General features: G+C 36.7%; 1 long non-coding RNA gene across 2 annotated transcripts in view; it reads right to left on the bottom strand.

Annotated features, from left to right (window-relative positions):
• LOC110345201 (uncharacterized) overlaps positions 1-17,838 on the bottom strand; it is a 332,723-nt gene that overhangs the window by 100,360 nt on the left and 214,525 nt on the right. The window lies entirely within an intron of this gene.

Genomic DNA, 17,838 nt, shown 5'->3' with positions numbered 1-17,838 from the left:
ATAAACTGTGCATTCCCTCTGACTCCTGGCTCATGGCATGAAAGGAGGCTGGAGCCTACAGAGGTGTGGTGATGATGGGGGACCCTGAAGGCCTCCAGGGAGAAATGCACCAGTGGAGCAAAGCAATGGATACTGTGGGCTGCAGATGGAGAGTAATTCCATTCCAAATGTCCTCAGGAGACGGTGATTGACTGGATGCCATTTTGGGGTGGGGTCAGCTGAACTCAAGACTCAGAGCAGCCATGGGTTGGCTCTATCTCAAGGCAAGCTGGCAAGAAACACTCATAGTCTTTTGGGATGAATAACTGTTGTCACAGACCTAAAGCCAGAGGCCAGGATTAGCCTGAATTCTGCAGAGTTGAACTGACACCCCACCCAATTGTTACTATAGGCTTGTTGGGATTATACAGCACCTGTACCCTACTCTAATCCTATGGCAGGCTTGCTGCAATCATACTCTACGGATCTGGGCTCTGTCCACCCTCTTTGTCTACCAGTGGCAAAAGAGACATGCTACTAAGTCAACGCTACCATAAAACTGTACACCTCAGAAGCAACCAACTTTCCAGTACCCCTTCTGTCTCCCTTAGGCAGAAGCTTTCCTTCTCCCAACAAATTTTTGCTACTCTTAACCTCCATTGATCTGAGAATTCATTTTTAGATTTTAGAGAATATGAACTTGTATTTCAGATATCTAGTGGGTTTGGAATTTACATCTCTTCCCCTATATCATTTTGGAGGATTTCCACTGAGACTACTGGTCACAGATAAGAAAATTAAGTAAGTTTAAAAGTTGATGGTCCCCAGTGCCCAGGAAGAGGCTCCCCAACCCACCATTCTACTGCAGCTAGGGCAGAGGAGGTGAGACAATCCCAGAGCCCAGGAGGAGGCTCCCCCATTGCCATTACACTGCTCCTAGGGCAGAGGAGGTGAGCCAATCACAGTGCCCAGGAGGAGGCTCCCCACTGCCACTCCACCACTACTAGGGCAGAGGAGTTGAGCCACAAGGACACCAGGAGCACCACCACCACCACCACCACCCCCGCACTGTGGAAATGAGAAGACACTTAAACAAGCCTCAAAAACAGACTTCTGGATCACCTACAGCAACCCCAAAGGGAAATGAGATGGAACAATCTGATACTCAATCACCTACACTCCCTGAACTGGCAATGAAAGAGGATCTGGAAAAAATGAAATCAGAAATAATTTCTCAGATAAGAGCAAAGACTGTGCCCATAGTGCAAGACAAGATTAATAAATCTAGAGAGGACACAGATAAAAAAATAGAGGATCTGAGGAACATGAAGGAATCCCAACATAGGAAATAAATGGAATCCAAAAAACAGATGCAAACAGATCTCCAGGAGATTAAAAACTCCATTGAAAATCTATGCAGCAGAATGAACCAATGTGAGGACAGAATTTCAAATATAGAATATAAGATTGCAATTAGTGACCAGGAAAAGAAAAATTGCTTTAAAATTGTAAGGGAACATGAGAAATCAATTCAACAGCTGCTAGATAATGCAAAGAAGAATAACACAAGACTGATTGGAGTCAATGAAGAAAAAGGAGAGAGTGCAGATGACTTAAAAAAAACTGTTCACAGAAGTGATGGCAGAAAACTTCCCAAGCAGGAGAAAAGAACTTGACATACAGACAACTGAGGTATATAGGACTCCAACTAGCCTTGATCAAAAAAAAATCTACACATAGGCATATGTTAGGATTCCAGAAACCCTACAGAAGAACAAAATTCTACAAGCAGTGAGAGAAGAGAAACAAATCACATACAAAGGAAAGCTCATCAGAATCACAGCAGATTTCTCAATGCAAACCCTCAAGGCAAGAAGAGCTTGGAGTGATGTATTTGAAGCCCTAAGGGAAAACAGCCTCCAACCCAGATTGATGTACCCTGCAAAACTGTCTTTCAAAATTGATGGAGAAATACAATGCTTTTATAATAAAGAGAACTTTAGGAACTTCATGAATACCAAACCAACACTCCAAAATATTTTAGATGATATACCAGGAAAAGACAATGAGGATCACAACCCCAGGAAGCCCAGCAGAATGAATCCATTGGGTGTGACAAATTAAACACAAAGAGGGAGAATCCAACAAAAAGAAAAAGTCATGACAAGGCTTTTAAAACTTTTAACTTCATCTCCCTAATGAGTGTATAATTCAATCTTGTTATTGTACTGATTAGTATTTTTCTGATTTTAGAGTTGCACACCTTTCCTTGTGCTGCACTGGCTGCTTATTGTCTTCTTGTGTCTACTTTTTAATTGAGTTGTGTATTAATGAACTGCAAGAGTTCATTATATATTCAGGTCATAGGTTATATGATTGTAAATATGGTCTGTTTAAGGGCTACTTTTCATTTTAACAATGTCATTTAAAGTTCTAAATTTTGATGGAATCTCATTTATCAATTTTTTTCTTTTATACATCATGTTTTTTGTATCCTAGGAAGTTCTTGCCTACCCTAAATTCATAAACATTTTCACTTATAATTTCTTCTTAAAGTTTTATACTTTTAGGCTTTCATATTTAGGTTCATAGTTTAGGTTCAAGTTATTTTCATGTATGGAAATAAAGGGTTGAGGTTAATTTTTTATATACAGATACCAGATGTTCTAGTGCCATTTACTGAAAACACTGTGCTTTCCTCTGCTCTTGAATTGAGTTTATATTCTATAAAATGTTAATGTTAAATAATCTTTCAATACTCAGTGAACCATACATGTGTGGTTCTATTTCTAGATTCTCTGTTTTATTCCAGTGATCTCTATGTCTTTCCTGACACCAACACTGCCTTGATTACTGTAGCTTTAGAAGAAGTCTTAAAATTAGGTACTAAATGTCTTCCAACACTGTTTTTTTTTCTTTCTTTTTCTTTTTACTTTTCTAAGTCCTTTGTACTCATACATTACTTCTAAATTTCAATATCCAATTCTTCATTTATAGCAAGAATACATAAACCTGAATTTTTATGTATACCTTGTGTTTCCTAATCCTGCTAAATTCAAATACAAGTTCTAGGGGCTCCTAGAGATTTCTTAGTATTTTCTCTGTAGATGATCATTTCATCTACATATAAAGATTTTGCTTCCACCTTGACAATCCTATCCTAATTGTGTCACTTTATTGCCATACTGTTTTGTTTTAGGCCTATGTGTCAAAGTTTAATGGACAGATGAAGAGTAGGCATATCTGCCCTTGTTCCCCACTTTAAGAAGAAAGCATTGTATCTTCTCCATTCATATAAGGCATTCTCACTGGAAGTATGGAGTACATGTCTTTAATCTGTTGAGAAAGGTCTGTTCTACTTCTAGTCTCCTGATAGCTTTTACCATGAATGGCTGTGGAATTTAGTCCAATACTTTTTCTCCAACTAGTGACAGGATCATATGGCTTTTTCCTTTCCTCTGTTAAAATGATGACTTTTGGGGGTAAATCTTCCAATGCTGAACCAACACTGCCATCCCTATAACAAAACCACTTTCTACGTACTGCCAGATCTGACTTCTAATAGTTTGTTTTGTGAAACAAATTTCTATGTTCATACTTTTTTCTTCTATTATCTTTATCCAGTTTTAGGATTAGCACAATGTTGAGTTCCTAAAATGAGAGGAGGAGTGTGTTCCTTTTTTTTCTTCTTTAAATGTTTGATATAATTTATCAGTTAAATGTATATGAGACTGTTCTTGTCATATAGGTAGGTTTTCAAGCTAGGAATATACTTTCTTTAATAGATGCTATTCAAATTTTATATTTCCTCCAGAGTTAGTTTCATTAATTTGTCTTCCAAGGTACTTCTTAGAAGTTGTCAAATTTATTTCAAAACTGAGTACTGTAATATGCTTTCTATATCCTTTTAAATTCTGTAAAATGTGTGGTAATGTCTCCTAGATCTTGTTATTGTAATTTTTAAAATGTACAATTAATATTGTATAATGGGAAGTAAAGGTTTAAAAGAGCAGGGGAAGTGGGAGGGGTAGGGGAAAGGAAAGAAGGGAAAAGAAAAAATATGAGAAAAGGAAAAAAATGGAAACAAAGTCTTTGCAAATATGGAAGGGTGGAGGAGGTGAAGGGAGGGCAGGGGAAGGGGAACAAATAAGAACCAAGATACTGATGTAATGGTACAAGATCCTAATGATGAATGTAACTGTATTTTATACCTAAAATGTACCAATAAACTTAATGGGGGAAAAAATAAAAATAAAAGTTGATGGGGAGGACTCCCCAGGCATGCCCACCAGCTACCAGTATACCAGTGCAGGCTGAGTGGTCCTGGGCTGACTGGAGCCCCACTCCATCTGGCTTGCCATGCCCACCTGCGACCAGGAGACACTACCTGGTTCCACACTACAGAGGCACAGGGGCATATAAAGGCCATTGTCCTGAGCTACGGAAGTGAACAACAGAGAGAGGGCCTCTCTCAAGCTCCCTGATGAAAACTGAAGCCCACTGGAAAAGTGAAGAGAATGTCTGCAATAGAGGCACACCAGACACCGTACTTGGTAAGTTGTAGGGATCATCACCTCCCATTGGAACCTGGACTATCTTCAGGGGAAAGGCAGCTGGAACCTGCAATAGAACCTTGCACAGTTCAGCCCTGAAGGAGGACAGGGAGCTCAACTTGGGACTTGCAGCCAGAAATCTGCCTCAATCTCATGGGTCTGTGACTGGCTTGCTGAGACTCAGTGACTTATATCTGCACACTGCTGCCCACATTGTCTATTGTAACAGCAGAGACATACCCTGAAGGAGGCCCTTCATTTTTATCTTTTATTTGTTTTTTTCAAAATTGCCACTATTTTTTTTCTTATTTTTAAATTATTTCTTCTTTTTCTACTATTTTAAAATTTTTATTTTTCTCTTTTTTCTTTCTTTTCTCTTTTCTTTCTCTCTCTCTCTCTCCCTCGCTCCCTTGCTGTCCCAAATTGTTCTTCATCTCCCTTTGTGTTTCTATTCTGGCCCTAATTCATATTTCTTCTTTATTTTTCTTTTCTGCTCTTTCCTTCTCTTGCCTGTGTCCTCTGGCCTCACTACTAACCTTTCCCTGTCCTTCTACCAACCTATCCCTCCCTCGCCAACTCCTTCTAACTCCCCACCCCCAGGGTAAAGTTGCTATATTGAAGAGTTTATTCACTATAAACATATGTTGGGTTGGTCCTTGATTTTCATTTAATTCACACAGTTAAAGGTGATCGATTAATAACTACCACAAATTGTCATTTTCTAAGAGGCCCTTGATACTATTGTGTTGCTGATTGTATCACTTGGGCTAAGGTGTTGTGATTGATCTAATCAGTTGTCCTTCAAGGTCTAATGAAAATGAGATAGCCTCAGAGCTATTAGAGACTCAAAACCTAAAGACAAGCTATATCTGGAAGACATCTCTAAGAAGAAATCATTCCATAAGGGTTCTAAATACATCAACAAAGATACTTACAATAAGCAACTTCAAAGTATCAACCAAGGAATTAAACCAAGGACAGTACCAAAAACAAAAAAAAAAAATGAGAAGACATTTAAGCAAGGCACAAACTCAGACTTTCACCCCACAAAAGGCAAATTCTGGGGGGAACGAGGTGAAAAAGTCTGATAATCAACCACCTGGACACCCTGAACTGATAGCACAGGAAGCAACAAAATATCAATGAGGCTCTAGAAAAATTCAAAACAGAAATAATTTCCCAGATAACTACAGAGATAGTGAGCAGAGTGAAAGACATGATTAGAGGCTCTAGAACAGAAACAGACAGAAACAATAGATGAGCTCAGAACCAAGATACTAGCAAACAGAATACAGAGGGTCATCAAGAAGATCATACAGCCTGACCAAGTTGGATTTATCCTAGGGATGCAAGGATGGTTCAACATTCATAAATCAATAAATGCATACACTATATTAACAGAGTCAAGGACAAAAACCATATGATCATCTCAATAGATGCAGAAAAGGCACTTGACAAAATCCAACACCCATTCATGATTTTTAAAATATCTACAGAAATTTGGAATAGAAGGTCTTTATCTCAACCTGATTAAAGCTGCCTATGAAAAACCAACAGCCAATATCATGCTAAATGGTCAAAAACTGAAAACTTTCACACTAAAATCAGGAACGAGACAAGGATGCCCACTATCACCACTCCTATTCAATATAGTTCTGGAAACATTAGCCAAAGCAATTAGAAAAGAGAAAGAAATAAAAGGAATAAGGATAGGAAAGGAAGAAGTTCAACTGTCATTATTTGCTGATGATATGATCCTTTACATAGAAGACCCAAAAAACTCGGCCAAAAGATTTCTAGACTTAGTTGACAGATTCAGTAGAGTAGCAAGATATAAGGGCAACATTCAAAAAATAATAGCTTTCTTATACACAAATAATAGACTCACTGAGAGAGAAATTGGGGAAAAAATCCTTTTATAATTCCTTTTACAATAGAAATTGGAGAAACAATTCCTTTTATGAAAGAATGAAATAGCTAGGAATCAATCTAACAAAGGAACCAAAAGACCTCTACACTGAAAACTACAGCACTCTGAAAAAAGGAGATCGAGGAGGACATAAGAAAATGGAAAGATATCCCTTGTTCCTAGGTAGGAAGAACCAATATAGTGAAAATGGCCATTCTTCTAAAACGACTATATACATTTAATACAATGCTGATTGAAATTCCAACCATATATTTCACAGAACTAGAGAAAACAATCCAAAAATTCATTTGGAACCAGAAGAGACCTAGAATAGCAAAAGCAATTCTAGGCAACAGAGACCTGGCTGGGGGTATCACAATCCCCAATTTGTAACTATACTACAAAGCTACTGTGATAAAAAAAAAAAACATGGTACTGGCAAAGAAACAGATCCAAGGATTAGTGGAATAGATTAGAAGATGCAGAAACAACTCCAGACATACTCAGCCACCTCATCTTTGACAAAGACACCAACCATCTCATTGGAGGAAAGATAGACTATTTAATAAATGGTGTTGGGAAAACTGGATTTCAACCTGTCAAAGAATAAAACTAGACCCATATCTATCACCATGCACCAAACTAAGATCAAAATGGATTAAGGATCTAAATATTAACACAGAAACACTAAACTTGCTGGAAGGTAAGTTAGGTAGAACTCTTGAAGACATTGGCATAGGAAAAGACTTTATGAACAAAACCTCAGTAGCTCGGGGACTAGCACAAAGAATCAACAACTGGGATCTCATCTTATTTAAAAGCTTCAGCACTGCAAGAGAAACCACCAACTGAGCTAAGAGACAACCTACAATGTGGAAAAAAATATTTAGCAGTTGTACCTTAGACAAAGGACTACTATCTAGAATATATAAAGAATGAAAAGAATCAGATCCCCCAAATTCAAAGACCCAATTCAAAAATGGGCATCTGAAATGAACAGATATTTCTCAGACAAAGAAATAAAAGCAGTAAATAAACATATGAAAAAATGAACAACATCACTGCTCATTCAAGAGATGCAAATGAAAACAACACTGAGATTCTATCTCACCCCAGAAAGAATGGCTGCAATCAAGAAATCAACCAATAACAAATGCTGGCGGGGATGGGGGCAGAAAGGATCCCTTCTCCATTGCTGGTGGGAGTGCAGGTTGGCGCGACCACTATTGAAATCAGTGTGGAGATACCTCAAAGAACTAGGGCTAGAGGTCCCATTTGACCCAGCTATTCTCCTGCTGGGTAGCTTCCCAAAAGAATTAAAAGAATCATACCACAGCGATATATGTGCACCCATGTTTATAGTGGCACACTTTGTAATAGCTAAAACTTGGAAACAGCCCAAGTACCCAACAACTGGAAACTGGATAAGGATGTGTTTTTTTAATAAAATGGAGTACTACTCAGCCATAAAGAATGAGTTACTAGAGACATTTATAGCTAAATGGATGTATATTGGGGCCATACTCTTAAGTGCAATAAATAGGACACACATGTGTAAATACCGAATAGTTTCTCTAGTGTGAGAAACTGAAAATGTAAATAGGGATTAAAATGAGTAAAATAAATAATTGATAATTTGTTCTTTTCTTTCTTTTTTATTGTGTGTTCTTATTTTTTCATAAGTGTGAAAATTGTTTTTAGTTTTTTTGGTTTTGTTTACTTCTTGTTGTTTCTTCCTTCTTTGTTTTCCTCCTATCTTCTTCACCAGTCTCTAAAAACTTAGGTAATCTTCCTTTCTCCTTCAACCTTGCTTATACTCAGTTTCATTTCTGTTATTTCTCTATTCTTTCTCTATTCCTCCTTTTAAATTTTCTCACCAGAGGGTGAAATCACTTGTTGAGGAGATACTCTTTTTTTTCCCCCATTAAGTTTATTGGTACATTTTAGGTATAAAATACAGTTACATTCATCATTGGGATCTTGTACCATTAAATCAGTATCTTGGTTCTTTTTTTTCCCCCTCTTCCCTGGCCCTCCCTTCACCCCCTCCACCCTTCCCTATTTGCAAAGAATTGGTTTCCATTTTTTTTCCTTTTCTCATATTTTTTCTTTTCCCTTTTTTCCTTTCCCTTACCCCTCCCACTTCCCCTGCACCTTTAGAAGTTTTCTTCCTGTTACACAATATCAATTATACATTTTTTAAATTACAACATCAAGATCTAGGAGACATTACCACAGATTTTACAGAATTTAAAAGGATATAAGCATATTTCATAAAAATGTTTTGAAATAAATTTGACAACTTCTAAGAAGTACCTTGGAAGAAAAATTAATGAAACTAACTCTGGAAGAAATATAAAATTTGAATTACACCTATTAAAGAAAGTATATTCCTAGCTTGAAAACCTACATATATGACAACAAAAGGCTCATATACATTTTACCTGATAAATTATATCAAACATTTAAAGCAGAAAAAAGAAGGAACACTTCTCCCCTCATTTTAAGAACTCAACATTGTGCTAATCCTAAAACTGGATAAAGATAATGGAAGAAAAAAGTATGAACATAGATAGAAATTTGTTTCACAAAACAAACTCTTAGAAGTCAGATCTGACAGTATGTAGAATGTGGTTTTGTTATAGGGATGGCAGTGTTGGTTCAGCAATGGAAGATTCACCCCCAAAAGTCATCATTTTAACAGAGGAAAGGAGAAAGCCATATGATCCTGTCATTAGTTGGAGAAAAAGTATTGGGCTATATTCTACAGCTGTTCATGGTAAAAGCTATCAGGAGACTAGAAGTAGAACAGAACCTTCTCAACAGATTAAAGACATGTACTCCATACTTCCAGCAAGAACGTCTTATATGAATGGAGAAGATACAATACTTTCTCCTTAAAGTGGGGAACAAGGGCAGATATGCTTACTTTTTATCTGTCCATTAAACTTTGAAACCTAGGCCCAAACCAAAATAGTCTGGCAATAAAATGACACAATTAGAATAGGATTGTCAAGGTAGAAGCAAAATCTTTATATGTAGATGAAATGATCATCTACAGAGAAAATACTAAGAAATCTCTAGGAGCCCCTAGAACTTGTATTTGAATTTAGCAGGATTAGGAAACACAAGGTATATATAAAAATTCAGGTCTGTGTATACTTGCTATAAATGAAGAATTGGATATTGAAATTTAAATGTTATGTAGGAATACAAAGGACCTAGAAAAGTTTAAAAAAACAAAAACACTGCTGGAAGATGTTAACTATCTAATTTTAAGACTTCCTCTAAAGCTACAGTAATCAAGGCAGTGTTGGTGTAAGGAAAGACATAGAGATCACTGGAATAAAACAGAGAATCTAGAAATAGAACCACACATGTATGGTTCACTGAGTATTGAATGATTATTTAACATTAACATTTTATAGAATATAAACTCAATTCAAGAGCAGAGGAAAGCACAGTGTTTTCAGAAAATGGCACTAGAACACGTGGTATCCATATATAAAAAATTAACCTCAACCCTTTATTTCCATACATGAAAATAACTTGAACCTAAACTATGAACCTAAATATGAAAGCCTAAAAGTATAAAACTTTAAGAAGAAATTATAAGTGAAAATGTTTATGAATTCAGGGTAGGCGAGAGCTACCTAGTATACAAAAGACATGATGTATAAAAGAAAAATTTGATAAATAAGATTCCATCAAAATTTAGAACTTTAAATGACATCATTAAAATGAAAAGTAGTCCTTAGAAAGACTATATTTACAATGCATATAACCTATGACCAGAATATATAAAAAAAATTCTTAGAGCTCATTAATAGACAACCCAATTAAAAAGTAGACATAAGAAGATGATAAATAGCCAGTATAGCACAAGGAAATGTGTGCAAGTCTAGAATCAGAAAAATACTAATCAGTACAATAACAAGATTGAATTATGCACTCACTATGGAGATGAAGTTAAAAGTCTTAAAAGCCTTGTCATGACATTTTCTTTTTGTTGGATTCTCCCCCTTTGCATTTAATTTGTCACACCCAATGGATTCATTCTGCTGGGCTTCCTGGGGTTGTGATCCTCATTGTCTTTTCCTAGGATATTGTCTAAAAATTTTTGGAGTGCTGGTTTGATATTCATGAAGTTCCTGAGGTGCGCTTTATCATGAAAGTATCTTATTTCTCCATCAATTTTGAAAGATAGTTTTGCAGGGTACATCAATCTGGGTTGGAGGCTGTTTTCCTTTAGGGCTTGCAATACATCACTCCAAGCTCTTCTTGCCTTGAGGGTTTGCATTGAGAAGTCTGCTGTGATTCTGATGGACTTTCCTTTGTATATGATTTGTTTCTTTTCTCTCACTGCTTATAGAATTTTGTTCTTCTGTTGGATTTCTAGAATCCTAGCTATTATATGCCTATGTGTAGATATTTTTTGATCAAGTCTAGCTGGAGTCCTATATGCCTTACTTATCTGTATATCAAGTTCTTTTCCCCTCCTTGGGAAGTTTTCTGCCATCGCTCCTGTGAACAGTTTTTTTTGTGTCCTCTGCACTCTATCCTCTTTCTCCATTGAGCCCAATCAGTCTTATGTTATTCTTCTTTGCATCATCTAGCAGCTGCTGGATTGATTTCTTATATTCCTTTACAATTTTAAAGCAATTTTTCTTTTCCTAGTCACTAATTGCAATCTTTTCTTCTATATCTGAAATTCTATCTTCACATTGGTTCATTCTGCTTCACAGACTTTTGATGGAATTTTTAATCTCCTGGAAATCTGTTTGCATCTGTTTTATGGATTCCATTTTTTTCCTATGTTGGGATTCCATCATGTTCCTCAGATCCTCTATTTTTTTTTATCTGTGTCCTCTCTAGATTTATTAGTCATGTCTTGCACTGTGAGCACAATCTTTGTTGTTATCTGAGTAATTATTTCTGATTTCATTTTTCCCAGATCCTCTTTTGTTGCCAGTTCAGAGAGTCCAGGTGGTTGAGTATCAGATTGTTCCATCTCATTTCCCTTTGGGGTTGCTGTAGGTGATCCAGAAGTCTGGTTTTGTGGTTTGTTTATGTGTCTTCTCATTTCTATGGGGGGTGGTTGTGCTTCTGGCACCCACGTGGCTCACCTTCTCTGCCCTAGGAGCTTGGGATTGAGAAGATATTCTATTGAAACTACACAGCAAAATAAACCAGTGTGAGGACAGAATATCAAATCTAGAAGTCAGGTTTTTTGTTAGCAATCATGAATAGATTGACTCCTTAAAAATAGCAAGTGACCACAAAAAATGAGTCCAACAGCTGCAAGATGGTACAAAGAATAACATAAATTGATTGCAATCAACGAAAAATCAGAAAATATCAGCAAGGACATAAAACACATGTTCACCAAAGTAATGGCAGAAAATTTCCCAAGCATGGAAAAATAATTTGAAATGCAGATAAGAGAGGCATCCCAAAGTACAGTTAGCCATGATCACAAAAAGTCTACACCAAGGCATATAATACCCAAGATTCCAGAATTTCAACACAAGAACAGATTATTAAAAGCTGTAAAGAAACAAATCATCTACAGAGGAAACCTCATCAGAATCACAGCACACTTCTCAACATAAATCCACAAGTCAAGGAGAGGTTGGAGTGAAGTATTTCAAGGAATAAAAGCAAACAACCTCCAACCCAGATTGCTGAACCCTGCAAAACTATTTTTCAAAATTGATGGAGAAATAAAATACTTCCATGATAAAGAACATCTGAAGAAATAGACGACCACTAAACTAGCATTCCAAATTATTCTGAAGGATGTTCTAGAAAGAAATATTGAAGACTACAATTCCATGAACTCCAGTAGAATGAATCCACCAGGCAAGGCAAACAATTAAACAGAGAAAAGAAAGGGAGCCAATTACAGAAAAATAGTATGAGAATAAGTCAAGTATAAGTCAATACATATCATTTATAACCATCAATGTAAGTGGTCTCAGTTCACCAATCAAATGAAACAGATTGGCAGAATGGACCAAGAAACAAGATTCTATGACATGATACCTATAAGAAACACATTTAACCCAAAAAGAAATTCATAGACTGAAAGTCAAAGGATAGAAAACAATAGTCTATCCAACAGGAACTCAAAAAAATAACACCCAGGGTGAAGTGAATTTTAAACCAAGACTGATCAAGAGAGATAAAGAAGGTCACTACAACCTTGTAAAGGGAACAATCCAAGGGGAAGAGACAATAATCATAAATATATATGCACCAAATAGCAGAATAACCAATTATATACAACAAATATTAATGGACATGAAAAAACAGACAGCATTGATACAATTGTAATGGAGGACATTAGCCAGAGCAAAGACAAGAGAGAAAAATAAAAGGAATAAAGATAGAAAAGAAAGAAGTTAAATTACCATTATTTTGGAATGGCATAATATTCTACATAAAAGACCCCAAAAGCTCCACCAAAAGACTTCTTGATTTGATAACCAAATTCAGTTGCATAGCTGGATACAAAGTCAACACTCACAAATCAATAGTATTCCTGTACACAAATAACAAACTCACTGAGACAGAAATTAGAGAAACCATGCCTTTCACAATATTACCAAAAAGAATGAAATACTTTAGAATCAATCTAAGGAAAGAAGTAAAAGACCTTTACAATGAAAACTACAGTACTCTGAAAAAGTCGATCAAAGAAGATATCAGAAAATGGAAAAAGATATCCCTTGTTCTTGGGTAAGAAAAACCAACCTAATAAAAATGATCATAACCTAATGAAAATGGCCGCACTCCCAAAATTGTTATACAGATTTAATGCAATCCTGATCAGAATACCAATAGCATACCTTACATGACTAGAAAAAATAATCCTAAAATTAATTTGGAACCAGAAGAGACATAGAGTAGAAAAAGTAATTCTGGGCAACAAAGGCAAGGCAGGGGGCATCACAGTCCCTGACTTGAAATTATACTACAAAGTTTCCACTTATGAAAACAACATAGTACTGGGGAAAAAACAGTCCCAAAGATCAATAGACTACATTAGAAGATGCAGAAACAACTCCAAACACATTTAGCAACCCTATCTTTCTCAAAGGGGCCAAATGTCTTCACTAAGAAAAAGATGGCCTCTTTAATAAATGGTGCTGGAAAAACTGGCTTTCCACATGCCAAAGATCGAAACTTGACTCATATCTCCACCATACACTAAACTAAAATCAAGATGCATCAAAGATCTAAAGATTAAAACAGAAACACTAAATTTGCTGGAATGCGGGTAGGTAGAACTCAAAGACATAGGTGTAGGCAAAGACTCTATGAACAAAACTCTAATCACACAGGAAATATTACAAAAAATCAACAACTAGGATCTCATCTTATTAAAAAGCTTTTGCACAACAAAGAAATCACCAACAGAGTGAAGAGACAACCCAGAGTGGGAAAAAAATTGCCAGCTATTCCTCAAAAAAATGACTATTACCTAGAATATATAAAGAACTCAAAAAATCAGACCCCTCAAATTTGAGGACCCAATCAAAAATGGGTATCTGAAATGAATAGACACTTCTCAGTAAGAAGTAGAAACTGCAAATAAATATGAAAATATGTTCCATATCATTGGTCATTTGAGAGATGCAAATCAAAACAACACTGAGATTCCATCTAACTCCAGAAAGAATGGCTATTATCAAGAAATTAAACAGTGACAAATGCTGGTGAAGCTGTGGGGGAAAAGGAACAATTCTCCACTGTTGGTGGGAGTGTAGACTGGTGCAACTGATGTGGAAATCAATGTGGAGATTCCAAAAAACTAAATCTAGCAGTTCCACTTGACCCAGCTATCCCCCTTCTTGGTATCCTCCTGAAAGAATTACAAGCATCATACCATAGCAGTATATGTACACCCATATTTATAGCAGCATAGTTTGTAATAGCTAAATCTTGAAAACAGCCCAAATGCCCAATAGATGAATAGATTAAGAAGTTGTGGGTTTTTATACAACAGAGTACTACTCTGCCATAAAGAAGGATAAATGAGAAATTTCTAGCTAAATTAATGCATGTTGACATCATATGTTCACCGTACTCTTAAGTGAAATAAATCAGACACACGTTTATATATTGTGTTGTTTCTCTGCTGTGAGAAACCAAAAGGGTAAATAAGGACCAAAATATTTAACAGATATTGAGAAATGGGAAGAAAATGTACAAATGACATGGGGAACAAAGGAGGGGGAGGGGGAAAGGAAGGAAAAAAAAGAGAAAAAAGAATAGAAAGAAAAATAGAAATAATGTTTTTTGCAAATAAGGAAGAAAGAGGGGTTGAAGGAAGAGGATAGGATTAGGGAAAAAAGAAGAATCCAGATATATTATGTACAGGTATGAATTCTCTATGATGAGTATGATAATTATATATATCTAAAATGTACCTACAAATTTTAAGAAAAAAAAGTCTGCAAAGAAGATCCATATCTTGCACAAACCACCCTGAGTGCTGCCTGGAAAAAGGTTCAGCCTAGAGGAAGAGTCTGGTAGATACATCACTGGTCAACACCAAGGATCACTAAGATGCACAGTGTGTTACCCAGGGTTCTGGTCTCTATGCAGCGTGTTATTCAGAGTTCTGATCTCTCATCCTGGAAGAAAGGGTTTCCTTTTGCAAAATGGGCCTCTGACAGGCTTCTTGTGTTGATGAAAATAAAGTGATAAAGCAGCAGAGATAAAGCACATACTGGTTAAAAACTGATATGCTATCAATTACTTCCTTAATGAACTATAATTTTTTTAGCACATAGCTAAGAGCCAAGTGCCTGAGGAAACACTGCCTCTCTGATGCTCAGAACAACTCTGAGAGGCAGGCATTACTGTGACCTCCACAGTACAAAGGACACCAATCCCCGGAGATTTCATGTGCCTGCAATTAGGTCCTGGCCTTTCTGATTCCTGTACTTTTACACTTAACCCAATACTCATTACATTTGAACATGTCCTGAGCTGCACAATGACTGGTTTCATGGCTTCATGTCATTGTTCTCATGTCATTGGCTCTGTGCTAGGCCTTCAAAGCTTAATAAGATGTCATCTTGCTGAGAAGAACCACAGTATGATGAAGAATATAATCCTACACTCATACATGCATTTTTTGCAATTAAATAAGCACAGTGTAACACGAGCTTTGGGGCCACACAATACAAACTTTTATACATTTTTTTTCTGTGTGAAAGAGGAGTGCTTCTCTATATTTAACATTATGTTTTTCTCGGTGTTTCTGTTAAGATAGAGATAAGTTGATAACAAACTTTACTGACCGTGCTATGTATTGTTACATGCTTTAAATATGTTAATTTAATTAGTCTTAAAAGCAAGCTAATTAGAAAGCTGGCAATATTAGCCACACTTTACAGATAGCAAAATTGAGACTGACATAGGTCAAGAAAAATCCCAGGATTACAAGTGGGAACACAGAGAAGACAAATAACTTGCAATGGAAAAACAAAGTAATACCAAAGATCAGTAACATTAAATCTATATGAAACCGGAGATCTGTTCTGAAATGGAAAACCAGACCCCGTGCTGATGAAAGACACGGTACATTAAAACACACCCTGAACCATGAGGAGTCTGACTGCAAAATAGTTTAGCTTCCCAGAGCCAGGCTATATGGGCAAACTCATCGTACTTGTTGGAGATTTTTTGACATTAAAATGTGAAAGTTCTTAAAATAAGGAGGGGGTTAGAGACTCCCCGGCATGTTAAAATAATGTGTGACAAAACCGAGAAAGTTAAATATTCATTAAGAGGCTTTCAATTCAAATGATAGTTTTACCATATTGATGTCTAATTTGGTGAGCAGGAAGAAGGGGAAGACACTCTTACTTAATCCCTTTTCTGAATCTCCACAGAGAATGCAGAGAAAAGGCCTCAGGGTTCATCCTCCTCCTGTGTGATGTGAGTCTGTGGATACTGCATCCAACATAGGTTTCCCTGTGTGCTCATCCGCCACTGGGACCAGGCTGGCTTGGCTAGGGATCTGCATCCTGGCCCCAGTGCTTACTTAGGGAAGTCGTGCATTCATTATCTTGATCTTGGAACACTTGCTCTTGGATTTTATCTTCATTATTTTACCTTTAAACCCAAAGAACAAATGTTGAACTCCAAAATTTGAAGAAAAATCTGAAATTCAACTCAGAAAACTCCCATAAGTGATTTCCAGGTTCAAATACAAGTTATCATTTCCCAAATGTTAGGAGGGAGTGCATGTCCAGACAGAAATGTGGAATGATGGCCTCCTCTCTGGCTTCCCCCATCTTCCCTGACTATAGGAGCTGCTGCAGTTTTCTGTGCTGAGGGCCAGGATCTGGGAGGTCTGATTTTTTAAAGTTCTTTATAGATTCTACATAGTAGACCTTTCTCTGAGGAACATCAGGTGAAAACTTTTTCCCACATTGTGGGTTGTCTCATCACATTGTTGGAGGTTCCTCTTGCTGTGCAGAAGCTATTTAATAAGAAGAGATCCCACTTGTTGATTGTTTATGCTAGTTCACAGGCAACTGAGGTTTTGTTCATAAAATCTTTTCCTGCACAAATGTCTTCAAGAGTTCTACCTAACCTCTCTTCCACCTGGTTCAGTGTTTCTGTTTTAATATTAAGATCTTTAATCCATTTCAATTTTACTTTAGTGCTGGTGAGAGATATAGGTCTAGTTTTAATCTTCGGCAAGTTGAAACTCAATTTTTTCAGCACCATTTCTTATAGAGGCTATCTTTCCTCCAGTGAGGGTGTTTGGTATCTTTGTCGAAGATGAGGTGGCTTAGTGTGTCTGGGGTGGTTTCTGCATCTCCTAATCTGTTCCACTGGTCCTCAGGTCTGTTTCTTTGCCAGTACCATGCTGTTTTATCACAGTAGCTTTGTAGTATAATTTCAAGTTGGGGATTGTGACACCCCTTGCCATATCTCTGTTGCCCAGAATTTCTTTTGCTATCCTAGGTTTCTTCTTGTTCCAAATGAATTTTTGGATTGTTTTCTCAAGGCTCATGAAGTATGGTGCTAGAATTTCAATTGGGATTGCATTGAATCTATATAGCAATAATGGAAGTATGGCCATTTTCACTATGTTGATTCTTTCTTCCTACCCAGGAGCAAGGGATGTCTTTCCATTTTCTGATATTGTCTTCAATCTCTCTTTTCAGAGCGCTATAGTTTTCAGAGGGCTACAGTTTTCAGAAAAGAGGTCTTTGATTTCTTTTGTTAGGTTGATTCCTAGGTACTTCATTTTTTTGGATGCTATTGTGAACAGAACTATTTGCCCTATTTCTCTCTCATGAGTCTGTTATTCGTGTAGATGAAAGCTATTGATTTTTGTGTGTTGACTTTGTATCAAGCTAATTTACT

This window comes from Heterocephalus glaber, unplaced genomic scaffold (assembly GCF_053883595.1).
Source record: "Heterocephalus glaber isolate CG9 unplaced genomic scaffold, H.glaber_assembly_v1.0 deba00000809, whole genome shotgun sequence".
NCBI classification, from domain to species: domain Eukaryota; kingdom Metazoa; phylum Chordata; class Mammalia; order Rodentia; family Bathyergidae; genus Heterocephalus; species Heterocephalus glaber.
This window is presented reverse-complemented; position numbering and strand designations above follow the sequence as displayed.